We start from the raw sequence: 17,627 nt of genomic DNA, 5'->3' as shown, positions 1-17,627 counted from the left end.
TCTCACCATGCACAAAACTCAATTCAAAGTGGATCAAACACCTAGGAATTAGACCAGAGACTCTATGCCTAATAGAAGAAAAAGTAGACCCAAATCTTCATCATGTTGGATTAAGTCCCGACTTCCTTAACAAGACTCCTAAAGCACAAGAAATAAAATCAAGAATCAATAAATGGGATGGATTCAAACTAAAATGCTTCTTCTCAGCAAAGGGAGAAGAAGAAATAATCTCATTGATTATTAGCAAAGAAATAATCAATGAGGTGAAGAGAGAGACTACATTTTGGGAGCAAGTTTTTGCCACTCATGCATCCGATAGAGCACTGATCTCCAAGATATATAAATAACTCAAAAAACTTAACACAAAAACAACAAACAACTCAATCAATAAATGGGCTAAGGAGCTGAATAGACACTTCTCAAAAGAAGATATACAATCAATCAATAAACATACCAAAAAAAACAACATCTCTAGTAATTAGAGAAATGCAAATCAAAACTACTTTTAAGATTTCATCTCACTCCAGTCTGAATGGCAGTTATCAAAAATACAAACAACAATAAGTGTTTGTGAAGATGTAGGGGGGAAAGGCACACTCATACATTGCAGGTGGAACTGCAAATTGGTGCAGCCCCCATCCAGAAAGCAGTATGGAGATTTCTTCACTTGGAATGGAACCACCATTTGACCCAGCTATCTCACTTCTCAGTCTATACCCAAAGGATTTAAAAACAGTCTACCATAGTAACACAGCCACATCAACGTTCACAGCAGTACAATTCACAACAATTAATCTGTGGAACCATCCTAAAGGCCCTTCAATAGATGAATGAATGAAGAAACTGTGGTACATGTATACAATGAAATATTACTCAGCATTAAAATAAAATTATGGCATTTGCAGGTAAATGGATGGAGTTGGAGAATATCATGCTAAGCCAAACCCCCCAAAACAGGGGCTAAATGTTTTTTCTGATAAGTGGATGCTAATCCATAATGGAGGGGGGGCATGGGATGAGTACAGGAACTTTGGATGGGGCAAAAGTTGGGGGAGGGAGCAAGGGGGTAGGAAAGATGGTGGAATGAGATGGACATCCTTACCCTAGGTACATGTATGATTGCACGAATGGTGTGACTCTACTTTTCATGTACAACCAGAGAAGTGAAAGATTCTTCATTTGTGTACAATGAATCAAAGAGCTTTCTACTGTCTTGTATAACTGGTTAGAACTAATTTTTTTAAAAAAGGCGGGGGGGACTAGGTGAGTTCCCCTCCACTCGAGTCCAAGTTGTCTCTGTCTGGAGTGTCACTCCAGTCAGACCCATAAAAATGGCATAAAATTATTCCACTGCAGATCATAAATAGGGAGAACACAGAGCCCCCAGCCAATTGCCTGTGGAAACTTAAAGAAAAAACTCAGTATAGAGCTGAAGGAAATATCTGGGTATGTGGAATGCTCCAGTAGGCCAAAGGGCTCTCGTGCGGCTATGGTCAGCATGACTAAGCAGATTCCGGAATACTTCCCGGGTACTGCCTCCTTGTGCATATAAACCCTTAGAAAATAGGATGGCCACAACAAAAAGACATTATCAGTAAGTGCTGTCAAGGACGTGGAGAAAGTGGGGCCTTCGTATACTGCAGGTGGGAGTGTACAACGGTGTAGCCACTTTGAAAATCAGTCTTGTGATTTCCAAAAGATAGAGTGGCCATAGGACCTGGCAATTCCACTCCTAGGCAGATACCGGAGAGAAATAAAACCTATTTCCATGAAAAAACTTGCACACAGATGTTCACAGCAGCCAAATGTGGAACAAACCCAATATCCACCAATTGATGAATGAATAAATAAAATATGGTTTTATCCATAAAAGAAATATTCCTCAGTGATAGAACGTGAAGGACTGAGCTGCCTGACAAGACGGGTGACTCTGGGAAGCATTATGATGACTAAAAGAAGCCCATCACAAAAAGCCACGTTCCGTCCTTACATTGGTATGAGATGACCAGAATAGGCAACGTCATGGAGAATACAGACTTTTGCTGGTCTGAGGTTGGGGTGAGTGGGCAGCGACTCCAAAATAGGTACAGGGGTTCTTTCTGGTGTGACAAAAATACTCTTAAAATGATTATGATAACAGATGCACAACCCTGCAAATATACTAAAAAACACGGAATTGTCACCTTCAAAAGGGTCAGTTGCATGGAATGTGAACGACATCTCAATAAAGCTATTATTAAAATACAAACTAACAAAAACAAAAGAAGTTCCTGTTATTTAGGTCCTGCTTACTCGAGGCGGTTTCTGCTAGGCTTTCCAGGGGCTTGAGGAAGGCAGATGTCAACGGGAGCTGAAACTGCTGTCACCTCTCTATTAGCTTTTATCAGTTGCTTCACCAAGACCAGTGGGCCAATCTGTTATCTCCAGAAACAACTGAACAGAATTGTCAGCCAGAATCTATAGCCAAAAAAAAAAAAAAAAAAAAATGACCACAGCCTCCAGTGTGTGTATGCACATATGCACACACGTGTGCAGTGTTCAGGCCGCACAGTTCACCTTGAAGGTCAAGTCCAGTTACACGAATCACTGGAGAGGGTCACATGTTCTTCTGCAGCTGGTTTGTATCTAACCTGGCGAGGCCGACAGAGATCGTGTGCCACCTTCTGTAAATTTGGAGTCTCGGAGTAGCTCTGTTCAATTTGTCCAGTGGATAGACTCGTTTATTGACTGATGGATTACAGCCTCCTTAGGGTTCCTGCCCCAGGTGGGGGCAGGCTGTGGCCAAGCAAAGGCTCCTGTTCTGTGCTGCCCGAGTACACAGGCCACGCTGCTCTTGGGAAACAGCTCTGACCCCATGGGGGGAGCTTCCTTCTCCCTCCCACACGGTGGAGGGAGGTGTGTGGGGGAAGGAGGCCCCACTTTGGCAGATCCCCTCCTGAGCAAGGCCAGGATGCAGGGCTCTTCCAAATGGAACAAGAGTACCACGGAAGACAGCAAGCATTCCTCTTTATCTAAACACGGGATCGAGATGTGCAGAGGGAAAGTGAAATTATGCTTCAATGGTGAATGTCACCCACTGAAGATAAACTCTCCCTTCAAAGGAATTACTCATCGCACTTTATTATCATGGTACCTCGGGGTCGATCAGTATTCAAATTTATTAAGCAATGACATACAGAATATATGATATCAAGGACCCATTTCATCACTCCATTTCCTAAGCTTTTTTTTTTTTTTTGCTTAGTCATGAGAAGTTTAGCAAGTTACAAATCAAAACAAAAACAAGCATGCACCCCACTCGCTCGCTTGAGCGCACACACATACACACACACACACACACACCACAAAAATGGGAGGCAAAAGCTCTGCGTGGAAGTTGCTCTAGTCGGGTGGCTTCAGAAAGGAAAAACATGATCTCTGACTAATATGAAGGAGACTCCAAATTGCTCTTGGCAATAATCTCCCCACCCGATTCCCCTCCCTCTATTCATCTCCGTGGTTCCCAGCCAAAGGAAAATAAACTGAACAGCCCTCTCCCTGGCCCAACCTGTAGGTCTGTACGGGCTGAGCAAACAAATATCCCTATGCAATTATACACCTGTGTGATTGCTGTAAACACGGGGACAGCCAGGCGGGTGCTCTCACCCTTATCAAGCTGGTCATCTCCGTATTAGGAGAAAATGTCTTTATTCTGTCAGCATGACATCAAAATGGAATGCAATAGGATCTTGTGACCTCAAGTCCAGGATTTTTTTTTTTTTTTTTTTTTTTTTAAGAAAAGGAAAAAGAAAGAAGGGAAAAACTATCCTTCTGGAGAGAATTGGTGTCTCAGAGCATCACCCAGACACCAGACAGGGAAGAACTCTGAGGCTGATTTATCAGGTCACTGTCCTCACAATAGTGACAGTTCATGTTAGAGATAGTTATCTTACACCTATTACACCACTTGAGATGGAAGGAAGGTTAAGAGGCCAGATGTCCTGGAATATTTATGTCGGCTCCATCTCAAACATTCCTCTGACACCGTTCTATTAGGACAGATATGTCCGGTCAGCTAAAACAGAAAAGGACAGGAGTCTCAGGAGATGGCACTGTCAATGCAGGCACAAGCAGATGGAGTGGTCTTTTCGATTGAGCCCCCAAACCTCCCTGGCAGGCCCGTGTGTGCTGCTGTGAGAATCACGGATGGCTGGAGACCTGGGTTCTCGGCCTGGCTTTGGTACCAACAAGTGCTGTAACTCCCTCTCCAATGGTCAGATCGGGGGCTTGAAGGCCCAGGAGTCCTGAGTGTGTGGGACACACCGTCCTGGTCACTGGGGAACTTGGCGGGTGCATAAGGAAGGGGACATGCTGGGTCAATTTTCAGCTCTGCAGGCATTGCTCCAGAGAGGGGCCAATCCTTTCCTAGGCTGCACAGGTCTCTTATCACTTCCAGTTGGCATGTGCCAAAACTACATGCTCGCTGCTCACAACCATAACCCTTAAATTGATCATACGAACAGCAGGAGCTCAAATGGCTTCCTGGACACTAGGAACAGAGGTGGATTATGGTGTGTGCACTCCTCAGTGTTCCCTTGAGCCAGGGACAAGTCCTTGTAACTGCAGAGTGGGGATGGTTCCTCATTCCAACCATTCCCCCTAGAGAGTCAGGGACCAGTGTGATTCACTTATTGTTGGATGCCCAACGATTAGTATGGCACCTGTAAGCACACAGTACACAATACAATAGTTGTTTTGATTGATTGATTGATTGATTGATTGGAAAAAACATTTAGGTTCAAAAAGGCTAATCCCATGTGTAATGTATACTACTTTATGTTGTACAATAATTATACCAGAATGATTCCCATCTCCCCAATTATGGTATAAGATTCTAAAAGATGTGGGGCAATAATGGATAGCTTTGAATTCTGCCTGTTATCAACAAGCTGGACAGCTACTTAATCCTTTTGAGCCTCAGTTTCCTCATCTGTAGAGTGGGCTGATGATCCATATCTGATGGGAATGGAGGACTAGAGGAGATAATGCACGCTGAGCTGCATCTGGCATGTAGTATGTGGTCTCCAGACACCCTGCCCCTCGCCTCCCTCCTTCTCTTTCGGATTTATCTCCCAGCACTCCTTCAGCAGGACAAACCTTATGTTCTGCTGCTTCCAGGCCTTTGCTCTCTACATTTTCCTCTTTCAACTTCCTGCCACAATGTCATGTAATTTTTGAAGCTGTTCTTAAACTCTGGCCGCCAAGTGCCTCTTATTAGATCCCAGAGTGGCTGTCCCAGCCGACTGTGGCAGGGCCCTCTACTTGGTCCCTTGGTTTCTCTATGGCTGTGCAAGTCTTACCCACCTGTGCTGGATGCCCCTTGGGATCAGGGTGGTAGGGGCTCCTTTCCTGTGTACATTTCCCCACAGGGCTCAGAAGGAACTTGGTGGGCTCCAAATCTACCAATCTTACCAAGTTTATTTATTTATTTATTTATTTATTGGCACTGGGCATTGAACCCAGGGGTGCTTTAAGACTGGGTTACATACCCACAGCTTTTATTTTTATTTTGAGACAGAGTCTGGCTAAGGTGCTGAGCCTGGTCTCCAACTCGCAATCCTCCTGCCTCAGCTTTCCAAATTGCTGGGGTTACAGGTGGGTGCCCAGCAACTTTACCAAGTTCCGCAATTCAAGCTGGGAGCCACAGGACTCACTTGGCACAGGTGGCCCACAATTCTGTGTCAGTGGTCCTGGTCTCCTCCGCTGCCTAGCTTGTGATCTTGGGAAGCTCACCTTGCCCTCTGGCCTCAGTCCTTTGCCTGTAAAATGGGGTGGATAAAGGATGGTGGTGGCTGCCCTTACCATGATCCTTAGAAGGGGCGTATTTAGGAAATACCACCAAATACTCTGTAGAATACCATACCCAGGGAGACAGGCAGAGCTTTCTGGGAACGCCGATTTCTCTTCCTGTTCAGTTCAAGTTGGGCCTTGAGGGAAATGGTGGTATCCCAGGCTGCTTTCCCCTCCCGGAGACTCATCCAGAGGGGACTCCTAAGGCCTTTCTGAGAAGCCTGGAGAGAATTTAACTGGGTGAAGGCAGGGGGAGGGAGGAGTGGAGCTGAAACTTGAACCTGACCGGGCCTTTACTACCCCACTCCTCCCATCCCTAACCCTTCCAAAAATCTATCTAATCTGGAGAAAACTGCCTGATTGCTTCAATCACTTCCTTTACATTTTCAAAATCCCGCATTTAGAGGGATACGAAGTGGTCCGCCACCAGCTGGTCAAGGAACAGCGAGATTGGAACTGGGCCTTACTCCTGCGCAGAACCGGGTACAGCTGCTGAAAAGGGCATCCGCTCGCGGGCACAGCCACAACCGGGACAGCACCAGCAGGGGCAGAACCCAACTCCTGCGAGCGTTCACCGCTGGGCACCTGGACACGCGCAGCAAAGGCCCCTGCCGCGGCGAGCGGGGGTTGGGGTGGTGGGCAGCTCTTTTTAGCTCCCTTTCCCGCCGCTGAGCTGTTTGGAAGAGACCCAGACCCTCCGGAGGGTGTCGCCCGCCCGGGCGCCCGCGGGGATCCGGGTACACCACGCGCGTTCCCTGCCCGCACTTGGTCGCCTCGGGCTTTGCAAGACTCCAGCTTGACTTGCCCTCCGGGGAGGGAGACTTCCCAATGTCCTCAACCTTGCGGGGAGGGCTCCCAGCGACCGTCACACCGCGCCTCGAACCGGGGACCCAGGCGGGACTCCCTCCGGCGGTGCCTAGAGACGCTGGTCAATTCCCGGCTAATTTCTGCCCACGTCTCCGGACCGTGGCTTCTGCCGAGTTGCCGTGGCTTTTGTTTTCCCGCAAGTTTTGCATCTGACCCTCGGGAGAACCCAGGTTTCTGGGGCGGAGGGGGCGGTTATTTAACAACGTGTATCCGCAACTGCCTTCCCGAGTCCCCCTAAACTCTCTCGCTGTCCCCTCGCTCAGCGGGAGCCCGCCGGGATGGCCGACCGCGCCGGGAAGGCTGCGGAGCTCGCTCCGGGTTCCCTCCGGTGTTCCTCGCGGGCTGCGCGGCCCCGCGCCCCTGCCCCTGCTCGGGCGACGTGGGGGCTTGCAGTTTCCGCGGACTCCGCCACTCGCGCCAGCTAGAGCCGCCGGAGCCGCCCCACGGTCCCCCGAGACGCGGAGCGAGAACGACCGATCGCAGCGCCGGGAGGTGGGGGCCGCCGCCAGACGCCCGCGAAGCTCCTTGGCCGCCAAGAAGGGCTTCCTCCCCACCGCCCGGGGCTTCCCGGAGCCCGGATCGTAGCCCCGCTCCTGGCTGAGGCCGCCGCAGACCCACCTGGCCGCCCCGAGGACGCCGCGCTGGTGCCCCGGCCGTGTCCTGAGCGCCGCCAGGGTCCGGGGCTGGGAATCCACGCGGCAGCGCTGCTCCGGGAGCCTGCCGCAGCCGGCGAGAGGTTGTCATTGATTCGCGCTGGGCGCGTTAAGCCATTCCAGGAGTGGTTTGGAGCGAGCACTCCCACCCCTCCCTCCAACCAGAAGTATTTGGCAGGCGGCCCCTTTCGTCCACCTGTACTGTTAAGCGCGGGACAAGGACCTATGTCACTAGTGGCGCTTTCTGCTTCACTTTATAGCACGCAAATTAAGCTCTTTGGGGGAAGGCAAAACCGACAGGAAAGCAAGGAGGAGTTTTGCTTCTCTTCTGGCTCTCTCTGGCACTCCCTCCACCCCAGGAGTTCACGAAATGCTTTACCACTTATCTCAAGGCAAAGGAAGCTTTTAAAATTATTGTTTTGTTCAATTCCGGGTGTTTTGTTATATTTTAAGAACCATTTTATTTCCATTTGCCTGGAATCTGAGCCCAATAAAATTACTAGAATTATGTTTTCTCCTTAAAGGGTCGTGATTGTAACTTAAAGTAAGCACTACAAAGGTTTGCTACTATTCAAGTGACAAAACAAAAACAAACAAACAAACAAAAAACTTTCAAAGTGCAGGTGGTGAGCACAGAATGCAGCTCCTGCCTACACAGGGGACTCAGCAGGGCCTGGCCCAGAGGGGGTCACCAGGCCTGAGGTGGGGGCACCGATGCCACCTCTCTTCACCAAGCAGCACACATATCATACAGGCTGACTTAAATGGCAACAAGAGAGTCCAACATGCACATTTGCGTGGGCCATCTGTCCATCACCGAGAGTGTGGCCCACCACCCTCTCCCAGTCTTTTCTTCAAACCACACACCACACCCTATCTGAAAACTGCCAGCCAGCTGGGAAGCTCAGGCCTATTTCCCCTGGAACTGTCTGGTCACCTGGAGAAAATTGTCATTAACTCCTAAACAGCTGGTTGTTCTCAGAAATGGAGGAGGAGCCAGGAGAGAGATTCCTTCCTGCTGACCAGCTGCCCTGTGTGCCCCCAGAACAAGAAGGAGTGCCTACCACAGGAAACAGTGAGATGCTCAGCCTTCTGCTGCCTCTGCCAGACTTCCAGGGACAGGCAAGGAACCTTAAAGCACCTCAGAGCCAAATGAAAATTCCAAAGACATGGTGGTCCCAGAAGAGCCAGGGGGGCTGTGTTCTGTGAGCTTCTGAAACACCACGCCCACTAAAACATCTCCAACCGGTGCCCCCTGCGTGAAGCCCAGTGTTAGGGATTCATTTCTTTTTAGGGTCCCCTTGCCACCTAGCCAAGCATACCAAATGGCAGCAGGAAGGGCATCTCTGGGTTTCACCCTAAACGTTACTCTAAAATGATAAATGCCCAAGTCCTGGGGATCAGGCAATTCCACAACAGCTGTGAATGAGTTTGTCAGCTCCTCCGTGCTAGGGTGCTGGGGAACAGTGGGGAGGGAGGGCTAGATCAAGGGATCAAAGACCGAGGGGAAGGCGTGCACACCTCATGAGATAAAGTGTGGTCCAAGATTGGGTAACTCCATTTTTCTAAAATCAAACCCCACCTATTCCCATACTTCCAGAACACCCAAGTGAAAGAATGAAAAGTCAGTTCTCTTGGTCCACAAAGTCACTAATTAAACATCTGATCAAGTGTAACTCCATGCTCCACTCCCAGATCCAGGCAGGTGCCGGCACATGACCTGGATGGAGTCAGTATCAATCCAGAATTGTTTGCCATGTGTCCACAGGGGTTTGCCTTCATGGCCTGCAGGTGGGTGGGTGCAGTGGAGTGCCACCCTCCGAGGCTCTCATCTGTGGGGCAGATAAGGCACAAGGGGACTGTTAATGTGGGGTAAAGTGCATAAGCACCATCCACTACTGAGGAATGGGAAATGATTTCTGCAGAGCGGACAGGAGCCCAAGCAGTGAGTAAGGCAGGCTATGTGACGGGGGCTCTGGATGGAGGTGGACAGGTAGTCCAGAGGTTTGTGTGGCTGAGAGCAGGAGTGTCAGCTGAGGGAATTAAGTCAGGAGATGGCATCATGGGGCAAGTGGGCAACGGCTCTGGCTCAGGGGTCCTCACCAAGAGTGGGGGTCTATGGGATGGAGCTGGTTTATTACAGCTTCCCAGCTGAGCCTACTTTGCAGGGGAGGGAGGCTTGAAGAACCATTTCAAAGCCAGCTGGAGAGGGAAGTGGGCAGGGGGACGTGGGGGAGGACTCCAGCAGGGAGTCCTGGGAAGGGGGGAGGTGCCCAGCCTGCCCTAGGCAGCCTCTCCTCACAGGGCTCCAGCTCCAAGCTAGAAGGAGCGGCTGGGTAAGCCAGTGAGTGGTGCCAGGGCTGATGACATTGCAGCCAAGAGGGGTGGGGGAGAGCTGGCAGCTGTCCAGCCCGCCCGCCGGGTCCTGCAGTGGACAGTGTCTGTCGCCCTCCCTCCCCCTTAATCACTGTGTGTGTGTGTGTGCCCTGCTGGGACACGCCCTTTGGAATGGCTCTGGGCAAAAAGTGGGGAACCCCGCCCTTGTAACCCTCCAGCCTCACTTGGTGCCAGCTCCCTCCTGGGAACAGGAACATAAAGGAGACCTCAGAGAGGAGTAGGGTGGGGAGAAGGGGATAGGAAGCTCCCAAAGCCACCCACAGAATGGACTCTGGGACGGCCAGATGGTAGACCTGTGATTGTACATTTTCTTCCATGCCCCATTCCTTCCGGGGCCCTTTTTGGCTCCCTCCCTCTTACTCACCCTGTTCTCAGGCTCCTTCCCTCCCACCCTGCCCCACCTCTGCCCCCACCCTGGCTGTCACCCCACCTCCCTGGGTCGGGTCAGCCTGAACCCTTGGAAACAGGTTGGCTTCACAGGCGCCCTAACTTTCAGGGTTGGTCCCAAACCCAACCCCTTCCTGTTCCCAAAGGGCAAAGCCTCCTGCTCCCCCAAGGCGAAGCAGAAACACTAGTTGCAAAGGTGCTACTGTCTACACTTGAAACCCGGCAGGGTCTGGCTGTCAACTGTGATGTGTGCACACAGAGTCTGTGCACGGGGCATACCTGGACAGATGTACGTGCACAAAGAGCTACACGCAGACCTGAGCTGTGTGGCCTAGAAATAGTGCTATTTGTATCCACCGAGGGTCTACCTCCTCCCTGAGCCCTTACAGAACCCTGAGGCAGATCCCATTATTTTCCCATCTTACTGATGAGGAAACTGGGTCTGGGAGAGGTCTTATAACTTGTTCAAGGTCATAACGCATGACACGCCATAAAACTGGCAGTTACACTTCAGTCTTCATGGCTCTGGTGCCCAAAGGCTACCCTGAGGTTCAAGCACTGGCTCTTTGTTTAGTCATACAATTGGTTCTCTAAGAAGCTTGACCTTGGTGTTGTGTGCCTCCCTCTCTCCATCTGCTGAGTGGAAAAGATAATGCTTCTTTCTGACCCCAGAGTGTGAGGGTCATGTTAGCCGTGGCCAGTGGGGAATGATGCAGGTCAGAATTCTGGAAAGCACTGGAGCAAGGATTCCTAGAGAATGCCCTTAACACTGGGAGTGAGTGTTACTCAGGCCAGAAGCATGAACCACTCTTGCTGCCTCCTCCTCTTTCCTGCCCCCCGACCCCGCCCAGCCAATCCTTCCATCAGAGTCTGTTTTCACAACAGATCTTGAATCTGCTCTCTTCTTGCCACCTGGGCTGCCAGTCCCCAGGCCATGCCACCATCTGAGGGGACCTCCTAATGCATCTCCCTGACCCACTCCTGTCCTGCTCCTCAGTCCAGTGCACGTGGCTGCCAAGCAATTCTCTTAACACCTGCAGGTGGGGTGGGATGCCCTTGAGTCGTAGGCCCTTGCCTGGCATGTGCGAGGCCCTAGGTTTGATCCCCAGAACCACTAACGAACCAAACAACATGCATCTGGTTGTGTTCTGGGCACGTTGGATGTTCAACAAGTGGTTTATTAAATTTTAAGGAAAACTGCGTCAGTTGGAACAACAGGAAGAGGGTGGCATTTCTAACGGGGGTCCTTCAGGGGAGGGGTATACCAGCCTCTTCTTTTGGGGCCCCTCCCACATCCTCTGGTACAGACCAGTACCTCCTGACTCTGGAGTCCCAGGTTCAGGTGGTGCCATCAGCACCACATTCACAGGTGAGATGTCAGGCTGTGGGTTCAACTCTGAAATGACAATCCTTGGCTGTTTAGCATCAAGAACAGAAAGGGAGCCACAAATTGAATCTCAGTCTGTTTTAACAGCCCTTTATGTGTTCACCAATTTTTAAAAAATATTTATTTTTTAGTTGTAGTTGAACACAATACCTTTATTTCATTTATTTATTTTTATGTGGTGCTGAGGATCAAACCCAGGGTCTCACACGTGCGAGGCGAGCGCTCTACCGCTGAGCCACAACCCCAGCCCATGTTCACTGATTTTATCCAAATCAGTTAGCTCCTACATTTCTGACCCTGTGTTTCACAGGGACATTGCCAGACTGCCTCAAACTCCTCCACACCTTCAAACACACAACGGTGATCCAGAGAAGTGGCCTCCCGAGCAGACTGGCCTTTGGCTGCCCTGTCCTGTGGGAGCTGGAGGGCAAGGGCTGTGGCCTCAGAGCAGAGAGCAGATACCTGCCTCCTGCTCCTCAGGTGCACCGGGGACTGGTCGGTGCTTGTCTAGGGAGGTGCTGACTAAGCACACAGAGTGTTCTTAAGCACACAGGGGTGTTCTCTCAGGGGGAAGTGAGGGGAAAGAACCCTGCTGGGCTGGGGCGCAGGAAGGGTCCTGAGTCTGGCTGGCTGCACAGTCAACAGGGCAAGGGAGTAGGGTCCCAGCCCTCTGCACACAGCCTGAGGGCCCAGCCGGCCAGGGCCTTGCCCTCCTCTCAGATGGTATCACACACAGCCAGGCAGGAGCTTTAGCTAAGCCTGGCCAGGGGTGGGGCTGGGCCTGTTGCCTCAGGAGCCGCCTGGCAGCCCAGAGGCAGAGGAGGCTTGGTGAGAACCTGGCCAAGGTGGGACCGTGGCAGGAAGAGGGGGTGAGACCACCTGCTGGGGGAAGCGGATCCCCCTCTCCTCCCTCATTCCCTTCCCTTCTCTTACAGGTAGGCACTAGCGCTGCCACCCAGAATACCCAGGCTTTGCCATGAAGCAGTAAGCAAACCCATGTGGTCTCTGCCCTCACAGAGCTGACCCTCCAGCAGGGGGAGACAATAAACAGGTGTGCATCTGTGGTGACCTCGGGTGGGTGAGTCCAGCCATGCATCTCAGCTGCTTCCTTGGGTAAACCATTTGTCCATAGCTCACAGCCTCTCACCTCAATTGATCCCCACCCCCAGGGACCGGCAGAGCAGGAATTATAGCTCCGTGTTAAGTGAAGAAATGGGGTTGAGGGTGGGGAAGTGACTTGCCCAAGGTCACTCTGGGAGTAGTGGTGGAGCTGCCAAGGGCACACTGGCTTCCTCGCCTTGCCCAGTGCTCCCAGCGGGACTCACCTCCACAGCAGGGGAGGCCCTGACCCTCCGCTTCTAGAGACACTACATTTATACACAGAAAACTAAGAAGAAACGAACTGGGAACTTCAACCTGGACAGAACACTAATTTGTCTAATCGTAAAGGAACTCTCATTGTGCAGGATGGGATCCCTGGGGGTGGAGGCCACATCAGCAGCAGACTCTGGACTTGACCCATGACCCCTCTGGTAAACATGGTGAAAGCTGGCCTGTCCTTCCTGTGTGTCTGCGAAGGCCCCATTACCCAACCAGGTTATTGGGACCCTTGGACATAACAAATATTCTCTGGGTGTAGACAAAGACTTTCTCCTTGACCTGAGCCCCCTTCTCTACTAGGCCTTGTCTTTGAGCTGCATCTTGGGCCTGCCTAACTCAGTTTTAATAAGAATCCTGCTAAGTTTAGAGAGCATCTCATTCTCTACCCCAATATCTAATTACCCTGGCCTGCTGGCCTGCTTCCAGCAAGAAGCCCCCTACTTCTCATGGCTTCTCTTAGTAATTTTCCAAGTACAACCCCACCCTCACAATAAATTCCTACTTGTCCTTATTGAATTCAGAGCTGAGCGCCATCTCCCTCCCCTTTTGCAATTGGCTCAACTCCAAATACAGCCAGATAAGTGGGGATACTCTTATTGTAATAGTCCTGAAGAAAGTCTTCCTTAACCATGTCTATTTTTTCTTCAATGACTATGAGGCCACCCTTGGAAAGGATCATTTTCATTGGCCCCACCCCCCCCAGGACCCCAAGTGTGCACTTTTGAAGCCTTTGTCTTCACTCGTGATTGAGTGACTAGGGATCAGTTGGTGAGTACCACTCCTGGCCCAATCCAGTGCTCTGGATGACAGTCCTCTGGAGCATGGCTAGGATACATTTTGACTCTTGGGAGTCTGAGTGTACCCTGAGGTTCGGTATAGTCTGAGGTCTTGGGTGGCAAGGTACCTGTTTGAACAATAATCTCCCTGGACAGAAGTCTTCTCCGGCTTTCCTGGTGATTTATTCTCTGAGTTGGGAGGAGCAAGACATCCTTGACTCTTTTAACCCTGCCTCAGGTCCAGAGGCAGGGCTAGAGACCCAGGCAAGGAGGCTGGGTTAGAGTCCTAGGTCTCTTTGTTTGGGATCTGTCATTAGTTAAGAAAATGGAGCTTCTTGGTGGAGGTCTCCTCCTTTGGAAGTCCTGCTAACAATCTGCTCCACAGCCACACTAAAGTTAGGGTGGAGCTACAATGATGCCCCAAACCCACTCCTCTAAGACCTCTCCCTCCCCATCACCCTAGCTCCTTTTCCTTTCACCTCCTTCAATGTCCCTTCAACTCCATTCAGTCCTGTGATGTCTCCCTTCAATCCCCTCCCTCCTCCATCCAACCCCTCTACTTCTCCCACTCCAGACCCTCAATTCCCTGCGACCAACTGAACATTGAACCTCTGATTCTGTGGAGGCTATGGAGGACTCAGAGGTCCCCAAAGCAACAACCTATCAAAAGAAAATCTTGAAAGTATTTCCCAGGAATATTGGTAAAAGCTTTAGCCTTCGTATAGAGCATGGGAACTTAACTTGTTCCATCTGCCAGAAACCGATTCAGATAAAAATAGGAAATAGGAAGTGGAGCGAAGACAAGAGCCGACCATGATGTGTAAATCAGTTGAGTTTTGTGTTACTGTGTTTACATAACTCATGGACCAAACTTTAGAGTAAAAGCTAAAAGGTCTCATTTGTGTCTCTGTGTATGTTTATGTACGTATGCATGTACGCCTCGGGTATATGACATTCTCCTGCTTCCAGATGGCATTACCAAATTAATTTATAAAGCCCTTTAAGAGAGTTCTATTCAAACTGACTTCAGTGCAAATGCAGTAGTCCCCCTTATCCATGATTTTATCTCCTGCAGTTCCATTTACCCACCGTCCCAAAATACTAAACGGAAAACTCAAGAAATAAACAATTCATAAGTTTTAAATTGCATGCTGCTCAGAGGGTTACTTGAACTCAAGTACGGTAATACTGGGAGAGTCCATCTGATAAACGAGATGGCCACTAAGTATACAGCAAGGATACACCCGAACAAAGGGATGATTCAGGCCCCAGGAACGACAGAGCGGGAAGACATGGGGTTTTATCACGCTACCAGAAGGGCATCCTGGGGAGCAATGGAGGTCAGTAGTAGCTTAATGCTACAACTCTATGCCAAAGGCATTTCATCACATGGACATTGTATCAGCTCCTATAATTGCAAGAAGGGTGAGTATATATGATAAGGTATTCTGGGCACAAGAAAGAGAGAGAGAGAGAGAGAGCACATTTACATAACTTTTATTGTAGTATATTGTTATAACTTTTCTATTTTATTATCAGTTATTGTTAATCTCTTACTGTGCCTAATTTATAAATTAAACTTTATAATGAGCATGTATATCTTGAAAAAAAACCAGTCAGTCTGTCTGTCTGTCATCTATCTATCTATTGGTAGTGCTTATATAAATTAAGTATTCCTGAAATGCTCAGAAATATAGAAACTAATCCAAATGTTTTTCAAGTTCATATAATTTAGACAAATCTTGAGCAAATAATACTAGTTTTAATATTGTTGGCTTAATAAAACTGGCTTGTATTTTGAGTTACCAGCATTAAATGTAATATGAGTATATATTTTATACTTAGCTTCTTTTTAAAAGGTTTTTATTCCCTTTTGTGATTTTTTGGGGGGATACTTTCCTAACATGCATGTGTTATAAAAGTATTGGATAGGAGAATGACTCTAGGCAACAGCAAGTTTTGTTTAATGTCTTATGAAATTTTCAAGAACAATCAAAGCAAAATTGCTAAGAACATATGTATTCAGTTAGTGTAGGTGGATTAAAAGTTTTAAGAATGGAGTTTTCAATAATAATTATATTTTATAATATCTGGCTAGAAATGCTTTCCAATATCTTTTTCAGTAACTTGCAACTTTAGATCTATGCTGAATTAAGTTAAGCAATATTCAGTTTCATTAAATAGCTGGATCATTTCTAAGCAAGACAAATTACTGAAAGTTAATTACTAAGCACAAATTTCAAGTTTGCATGATTTCGTTTCTTATTTTTATATTTTATAGACAGACTTTAAACATGCTTTTTCTCTACATTGAGAGTTGTACTGTAAAACAGTATACACCTAAAAATAAGGTGATAATATGTTCATTAAATTTGCTAGTCTGCTACAGAATCTTTGCATATGACAGACAGTTGTCTCTTTCAAATCTTAAATGAAAACTTGACTTTCAAATGACCTTGAGATTTCCCAGAGGGCCCCTGGGAAATCTAAAAGTTTTTTTCCCCCCTTATCATCTTGTAAAAACATATGTTAAAATGATTAAGGTTATTTGGTATGTTGAATTGCATGAAAAGCATTGTCAAGTAACAAGATGTACTTAACCTTTCCAATGTTATATTTATATGGGCAAATGTTATGAGTATAAATATTCCAGAAACCTTGCAAACTTCCTAGAAATTTGTCAATAACTTTGCTGTTCATGATAGGTCCTGTGTGTAATGTTATCACTCATAATCAGGTCTCGTCTTAAAACATTGAGCTCCACAGAAATAACTTTTCTTGTCAGATGAAGTCTCATCAGACCTTTAACCACAGGCCTGTTAAATATTTTGTCACCTGAGGATTGTTTTGCTCTAGTCTGATTCTTCTCTGCCAGGGTTTGCCACCAACTATGGGTCAGACTACTTTGTCTTCAACAAAAAAGGACTGTCTCCGAGGCCAAGGAAAGGAATGCACCAGGTACTCTGGGCTCCAGGCTTCTGATGGCATTGCTTAAATAACTGAACACAATCTACCACTGGACACTATCAGAATTTTTACTCTCGGGGAGAAACGGTCACATTGGTAAACCTACTAGCCCAAGATCAAAGCAAAGCAAGAATTAATTACATGAGAATGAGTGAACTGAAGAAAGAGAAGCATCTTTTGTTTAGAGTACTGCTCTTGGCTTTATGGAATCCTGTCCACCCCCACCCTCCCGCCTTTTTTTAAGCCATCTGTAACTCACAACCATTTAGTAGATTATACTTTTGTAAACAGCAATAAATCCATTTTCTTTCTGCCTGACTCCTCCACAATTCAGAAACTCTCACTGAATGTTCTCATTTTCACAGCAACAGAATTATTTGCATAAGTTCCTTAAGAATCTGTTCCTCCTTATAGTATGACATACATGGAAACACTATTTGTAACCAAGGCTTTGATTGAATGTCATATTTGAGACTGATAACCTCATCCGATGGTCAAGGGACCAGACATACTTAGGGAACCAAGGTCAACTTTGTGGAGTTAGTGTCTACAAAACCTTCTCAGGAAAACCATCCCAAAACCCAATTTATAGGGTCCCTAGTCTTACATAGGAGTGATGATGTTGACTTCCTGGCAGGTCCAGGAACCTTAGGATATTTAGGGGACATCAAGAAGAGAGGATTCCCCCAAACCTATAGGCCCTGCAGGCATAATCCAGTGGCAAGTTCTTGGCTGGGCTCCCAGCTTTGAGGGACTTTTCAGAGTCCAACCTGAGACTCTTTATGCAAATATGCAGCAAAATAAATTTTGAAAGGCCCACGTGGTCAGTCGCCATGCTTGCTACATTTAATGTGCATAATCAGGCCAAATCTCGTGAGACCAGACTTCTTTTATAAACAAGAATAATCTTACTTTGATTATCTCTGATCAAAAAGGGGTGGCTGCAGAAAGAAATTTTATGTTTCAGAATGATAGTGTACACTT

At 48.1% G+C, this 17,627-nt stretch overlaps 1 protein-coding gene across 2 annotated transcripts in view; it reads right to left on the bottom strand.

The window, feature by feature from the left end:
• The window catches only part of Zbtb7c (zinc finger and BTB domain containing 7C), a 321,065-nt gene that overhangs the window by 88,241 nt on the left and 215,197 nt on the right, over positions 1-17,627 (bottom strand). Inside the window, exon 1 of one of the 2 annotated variants that reach the window (XM_078030066.1) lies at positions 7,315-7,620. The exons of the other annotated variant lie outside the window; for it this stretch is intronic. The gene's annotated coding sequence lies outside the window, so the exon portion shown is untranslated. Of the gene's footprint in view, positions 1-7,314; positions 7,621-17,627 lie in introns of those variants that run through there. 2 annotated transcript variants of the gene reach the window in all.

This window comes from Ictidomys tridecemlineatus, chromosome 13 (assembly GCF_052094955.1).
Source record: "Ictidomys tridecemlineatus isolate mIctTri1 chromosome 13, mIctTri1.hap1, whole genome shotgun sequence".
NCBI lineage: Eukaryota > Metazoa > Chordata > Mammalia > Rodentia > Sciuridae > Ictidomys > Ictidomys tridecemlineatus.
Note: the sequence above shows the minus strand (reverse complement) of the source record. Positions and strands in the feature narration are given on the sequence as shown.